This window comes from Dermacentor albipictus, chromosome 10 (genome assembly GCF_038994185.2).
Source record: "Dermacentor albipictus isolate Rhodes 1998 colony chromosome 10, USDA_Dalb.pri_finalv2, whole genome shotgun sequence".
In the NCBI taxonomy this organism is placed as follows: Eukaryota; Metazoa; Arthropoda; class Arachnida; order Ixodida; family Ixodidae; genus Dermacentor; species Dermacentor albipictus.
In genome coordinates, this window is record NC_091830.1 from 22,198,999 (window position 1) to 22,206,059 (window position 7,061).

The 7,061-nt window shown below is 45.2% G+C and overlaps 1 non-coding gene across 1 annotated transcript; it reads left to right on the plus strand.

The window, feature by feature from the left end:
* The first annotated feature begins 6,081 nt into the window (after positions 1-6,081).
* Positions 6,082-6,154, plus strand: TRNAT-CGU (transfer RNA threonine (anticodon CGU)). Its single transcript has one exon. It is a non-coding gene; the product is annotated as a tRNA-Thr (tRNA).
* The last annotated feature ends 907 nt before the right edge of the window (positions 6,155-7,061 follow it).

Sequence of the window (7,061 nt, forward strand, 5' to 3'; positions counted from 1 at the left end):
AGACCGCTCTTTAAATAATTTTGAGCGTCTCTGGTGCCTCAGTCTGTATTGAATTAGCTCGGCTTTTGTAAGGATTTTTATTCAAGCCTTATTGGTGCAATGTGGTATGATTAGTAATAAATAAGTGATAAATAAATTATGGTGTTTTAAGTGCAAAAACCTCTATCTGCTTATGAGGCACGTCGTACTTTGGGACTACGGATTAATTTTGACATCTTGGTGTTTTTCGATGTGCACCTAAAATCAAGTACACTGGTGTTTTTCTTTTTTTTTGCATTTCGCCCCCATCGAAATGCGGCCGCTGTGGCCGTCATTTGATTCCACGACCTGGTACTTAGAGAGGCAACACCATAGGAACTAAGTAACCACGACAGATCATTTATTAATTGTACCTGCAACGTTACTCTGAGCAGACACATTGCATCTAGCCATTGAACCGCGATGGCAGATTGAAGCTGACGAATTAGAAACTTACGGTTACACTATTCTCTAAGATCCCGATGCGAATAACGTTTGCTCTGTGTGCGTATTTTATTTGTTCATGGACTTTCCATCTAATCATTTGACATGTCTTGTAAAAAATGTGGTGACTAGAGTAGCCCAAATTTCTAGTACTTTAGAGTATATATATATATATATATATATATATATATATATATATATATATATATATATATACGCGTATGTTCGTCAAACTTCAGCCGTGGTGTACATATGACGTCACGTAAGACGTCTTGCACGATCGGCATCCTCTTCTGTCGTCATTACTCCTCTGTCAGCTGAAGGTGCACACTGGTGTAGGGCCACAGTCCGGAGTGCCCTCTGTTGCGAAAGTATGCACACCACCACAGCGGTTTCATTCACCCACCGTATGCCTTAGCCTCAAAGTACTGTTTACGGTTGTCAAGAGCTCCACGGCATCCTCTACGAAAGTTACGTGAGAGAACAGAGATCGCTTATTTTCCCCCTTGTAGAAGCTATACTCTCTCTCTATTTCTATCCCTTCTCTCTCTTCCCCTTCTCCCTTACCGCAGCATAGTGTAGCCAACCAAACTCTTGACTGATTAACATTCCTACTTTCCTTATATTTCTCTCTCTCTCTCTCCTAAGTTATAGAAATTTATTTTAGCATGCCGCTAGGGCTCGGCATAGCTTCTTGAGAATGTACTTTCTTTTTTTTTTGAAGGGGGCATGTCCAAATTACTCATCACTTGTAGTTCATCATCATCATCATTATCATCATCATCATCAGCCTGGTTACGCCCACTGCAGGGCAAAGGCCTCTCCCACACTTCTCTAACAAGTTACTCCACTCCAACTCTACTTGTAGTTAGCGTACGATAAACGAAACGAGCTGAATAAACGAAGCAAGCATTCCCATGTGTTACTGTTCAATTAACAAATCCGGCCTATTGTAAATGGACCTCTCAAGGGTCGTCTGTTACAAGAAAATGAGCAATAAGCTCTAACGACTAAGAAATGCGAAAACAATACAAGAACAGAAAGAACAAAGGCAGAAGGAATACTATATCACATTGATAAACAATCATATTGTTCAAGCTTTACCCAGCGTTACGCATAGCAGTAATCCACCCCTCCTTTCTCTCAATCCGGAGCCGACATACCGCGTCACGATTAGAGAGACACAAAGAGAGAAGTGATTGTCGATATCCTCGCCTTCCTCGACTACAATCGGGGGGATAACAGAAGAGCTATCGGCCCCGAGCGCCAGACGACCTAGCTACGCCACTGCCCCAGCGGATAGGAGCATCCTGCGCGACATGGGGGTTTCTCCGGCGGAAATCGTGTCTCGCTTTCGTGGTCTCCCTCCGGAACAGCGGAAAAGCATCGTCTTAGCTCCAATTCCACGCGACGTTCATCCCGAACATAACGTAGGTCGGAGACGAGCTGGGGCCAATGCTCTCTGGTCGAGGCTCGGGAACGGGTTCGGGATTGCCGTTTTGTCGATGCTGCCCGGTGCCCCGACGGGACGGGGTTCGCAGCGCTGGGGCATTTGCCCACGATGGCGAAATCACGAACTCTACGATGGTTCGAACGAAGTCGGCCTAGGGGGCTGAGCAGGTGGTGATAGCCCTGACCCTGCTGGACGACCGAATGGCCACGATCTACAGCGAGTCGAGGAGGGCTGTCCGAGCGTTCGCCAAGGGCTCCGTTCAGGAGCAAGTCCTGCGGATCCTGCGGGACAAGGACATCGAGCCAGCCACACACGATTATCTGGTTCCCCGCCCACACGGGACAGATCGAGGGCGACCTACCAAACCTCAACGAGTCGGCCCACAGAGCGGCGCGAGGAGTCGTCGACTGCGTAGCTACCGGGTGGCGTGGAGCTGAGGTTATGGGCAATCGGGACCCTCCCTTCTCATAAAAGGAACTTGCCAAACATTTCTACATGGGATGGAGGCTATATCCTCCGCCACATAGGAAACTAGGGAGACCACGGGCTTTTTAACACTCGTGTTACTCCAGGTCGGGCCATACTCTAACCCCGCACTGTTACACGGAATCTATACAGAGATACAATGGACCAATATTGGCGAGCTATGCCCAGACGTAGCTAACTTAGAACACATGCTCTGGCATCGCCATCGCGTTACGGGATATCGACGACGTCACGTCTCCCAAATGGGAGGCCACCCTAAGCAGCTCCAATCTCGAAGCACAGCTATGGGCTTGTCCATCGGGTCCGTGACGCAGCAGTGGGGCTAGGCCGACGTGGGAGCAGCCCGCTACGGGCTTACCCGCGTTCCGAATGACCACAATAAAGTTTTACGATGCCATACCATAGACACGTAGCAGTTTCATCTTTTACGGTACAACCTGTCATGCTTTGCTCCCAATGGGCCCCCTTAAATGTGTCTACGGGAAATAAGTTGCCCGGCTTCTCATTTTTTTCCCACAACCTCCAATGCTTTTTCGGCGACTCTTTATTAAGCGTTCTTGAAAGGCTCGTCATGCAGCAGCCATTTTTTTTTCTTGGAACGCGTGTTTGCAACCGGGCTCAGGATTTGTTTAGAGGCTATTCCTGTAATTCCTTTCCGACAAGTATCACCTCCTGTTTAAAATGGATTTCTGTCCCTGATAGGTGCATTTTTTTGCGCTATAGTCAGCACTGGCGGCGTACCTGTTACAGAGAAATGAATGTCCCTGCCGCAAATACATTCGCGTACGTTTCACTGTTCAATATTCGATGCGATGTTCAATATTTACTGTTCGTAATCGATGTGCGCGCTAAAATGTTGACATTTTCCCACCTCTAGTTGTAGAACATTACGTAAGGGCTCTCTAAAACCATTGCTTTGCATATATTCCGACATCTGCTTTGCATCCGCAATTTTTTTCTATCTTTCACTCTATATTATCCGTGATCCACAGACTTATTGTGTCACTGTTTTGTTAGATAGTTATTGACCTCTTACACTGTCTGGTAATAATATTATCTTTTCGCTTTGTACTTTATAAACCCTTCTGCCTCCGAATTTCCCTTATTTCCTCTCATAAAACTGAAAAAGCTTGAGTGAATTAACTTTAAGGAAGGTTAGTTGTTTCAATCAATAAGTTAGCTTTGTTGATTAATATAGTTGTTTTGAAGATTGCTAAGGACGCCGACGACTGCGCATCTTTTCGCCTCATTTGCCGCTGGCAACCACGTCCTTACAATGTCTGCTAACTCGCTCGGCATTGATTTTTCGCTGGAACAAACAAGGTAAACTCCCTGCCACGAAAGCACTTCTCGCCTCGTCTCTCTGTCTCTCTCTCTTGCAACGTGGCGAAGGTTTCCTCTTTGCGTTCCCTTGACAAGCCATGCGATGAAAAAGAAGAACGAAAGATGCCAGCTACACATTTCATCGTTAAGGCTGTTCTCGGTACCTGATATCGCGGCTTTGTCAATTTATGACATGGGCCACTTTTCAGTACGCGTCTCGCATGACTTAAACAATCGTTTTTTGCTTTGTTTTTTACCTTCATTGCGCTGGCGAAACGATTAGACACTGCAGCCATCTGAGGGCGTCGATATCTTTGTTCAGCGTCGGGGGCCTAAATACAGCCATTTGAGAGCAACAATATCTTTTATTTGCAAAGAACAGCAGCTTGGTGGCGCAACCCACAACCCCGTTTCAAAGAAACGCTCACATCATGCATCCATCCATCCTTTCCTCCGTGGCGGTTCGAGGTTTCCCGTCAGTTCCCGTATCATCCTTCTTTAGTATACGCTGAACAAAGGGTGAAGCTTGCATGCGTTCAAGAGAAGACTTATGGAGCGCCTGTTTAACAAGCCAAAAAGCAAAGTCATATATTATTTCCTTGCCAAACAACGGGCAAGACACAAAAAATGGAACCTATTGTATAGTACGTGCGCTTTCGTAAGCTTCCACATTCCACAACTCGCATTACTGTCGATGCGGCTTTGTGCCAAATCCGTTTGCACAGCTACGCGCCGTAACGCAGTAGCGCGCTGAATATGTTTTTAATGCGTCTTCACTCAAAACGCCTTCTCGTGAATAACCAGATCAGCGTCCGCTTAACCTCCCTCCCGTTACTTCTAATCTCTATAGTCTTCAGCCATGTGCACAAACGTGAACAAGAACTGTTCGCCTTGATAAATGAAAACTTATCAAACAATTTGGAATTTCGTCACCAGAAATGCTGTAATGTAAATGTCATTCTTGCGTAACAAAAGAATAAAGAATTAGTGCGTATTGCAAAAATGGCGCAATTCTGTCTTCAGCACTGCAGGCATACGGTTTGCAGCTGTCATCGCCAGAAAACCGATTTAAATTACAGCGCAAGAAAAAAATGAGCAGCGAGGATTTTTGCGCAAGATAGGAAGTGAGGGATTTGTCCGTGTGGCTGAGGGAGCCTGTGTGTCCATAGGCACTGATCGAACTTCCAATTGCGGAAACAATGGACAAGGCACATCAGTAATGACGTTGTAAACCACTTACTCTAAGTCTTGTTCATTGTTTATGCTCTAAGGTGTTTGATCACGAAATACTGTGTCAATCTTTGACAGTGTATACGTACTTAGAACGTACTGAGAGAGAGAGAGAGAGATAATTTATTTGAAAGAAGGCAGAGAAGCCAGCTTGTGCTAGCGCGCTCTACACTGCTACTCTGCCCAGGGGGAGGAGGAACGGGAACATAAAAAAAATAAATTATGGGGTTTAACATGCCAAAATCACTTTCTGATTATGAGGCACGCCGTAGTGGAGGACTCCGGAAATTTAGACGACCTGGGGTTCTTTAACGTGCACCTAAATCTAAGTACACGGGTGTTTTCGCATTTCGCCCCCATCGAAAAGCGGCCGCCGTGGCCGGGATTCGATCCCGCGACCTAGTACTCAGCAGCCCAACACCCTAGCCACTGAGCAACCACGGCGAGTAGAACATAAAGGTGGGATGAGGGATGAGGGCACGACCTATCACACTTTCATGTTCAGGCTGCATTGCTTAACACTCGCCATTTGCCTTATATACACGATGGTGTCTTGTGTTTCGCTGCGATATAAACTGCACGTAGAGTGACAGTTCCTACGCAGGGTCTCTTCTCAATCATCTGCTTCTTAAATCACATGAAGAGTGCAAGTGGTAGCAATTTATATAGCAGGCGGTCTGTTTGGGCCGCCCGTTCCTCAACCTGAGCTACTCCTGCTTGGTCGGAAAAACCCGTTTCCTTATCTCAAGTTTATCTGCACCACCCCCGAGTTCCCAGGAATGTATGTGTGTATATATATATATATATATATATATATATATATATATATATAGTCATAGAATGAGCAGCCAACAAACACTGACACCAAGTACAACATAGGGGAAATTGCATGTGCTTAATAAATGAAATAAAGTAATGATAAATTAATGGAAATTAAAGTGGATGAAAAAACAACTTGCCGCAGGTGGGAACCGAACCCACAACCTTCGCATGACGTTCTCGTGACGCCTGCGGCAAAAAAGACGTTCCACGTCCGCCGCCAAGGTCTGTGAGTGGCGGCGCTGGCTAACACTCCCAGGGTTCTACTAGTACACATAAATACCCAAGAAAGTGGATGGGGAAACGCCGCCGCGGTAGGTCAATTGGTAGAGCATCGCACGCGTCATGCGAAGGTTGTGGGTTCGGTTCCCACCTGCGGCAAGTTGTTTTTTCATCCACTTTAATTTCCATTAATTTATCATTACTTTATTTCATTTATTAAGCACATGCAATTTCCCCTATGTTGTACTTGGTGTCAGTGTTTGTTGGCTTCTCATTATATGACTAATAATTATCGGGTCCCTCGGTTAACCCCCTTTCTTCTCGTTTATATATATATATATATATATATATATATATATATATATATATATATATATATATATAAACGAGAAGAAAGGGGGTTAACCGAGGGACCCGGTTATATATATATATATATGTATGTATATATTTATTTCCAAAACAGTGTGCTTCGAGGATGCGGGAAACAATTAGTGCAAGGAAAGGCTCCCCCGCTGCCGCGCACAGCAGGTAACAAAAGTGGCACGAAACAAGACTTCTATTTTTTTTTTAGTTATAAGGTGTCCGGTTCAGCATCATATTTACTTAGAATAAAGCAGAGTACGCAGCTCAAGTGTCACGGATATACAAGCTCCGCAGACTGTTTTGTTTCCTTGGCATACTTTAAATTCTTCACGCCATAACTTGCGTTCTCACGCCGAATTTAAATTTTGTGACACGCGCTTGTAGCGTGTATATGTCGTATGAACCCGCGGCACCAAGCATTGATGATGACGACGCAAGTACCAGCGACTGCGCGGGAATGTAGTATGAGTTATTAAGTGTAGCCGATCCGGGTCAAATGTAGACGACCGACGATCAAAGCACTATTGTTGTACTTTGGTTGTTTACTTGTATACCTAAGTTCATTCGCCCTCACGATGGAGTAGATATCGTATCCCACACCCTATGCACTGTTTCAATGGAAGTTTGCGTTGCCTAACTCGAGCCAACCGTGTGGCTTTCGTTGTACGAAGAAACTCAAGCCTGGTGAAAATAAAAATGGCTT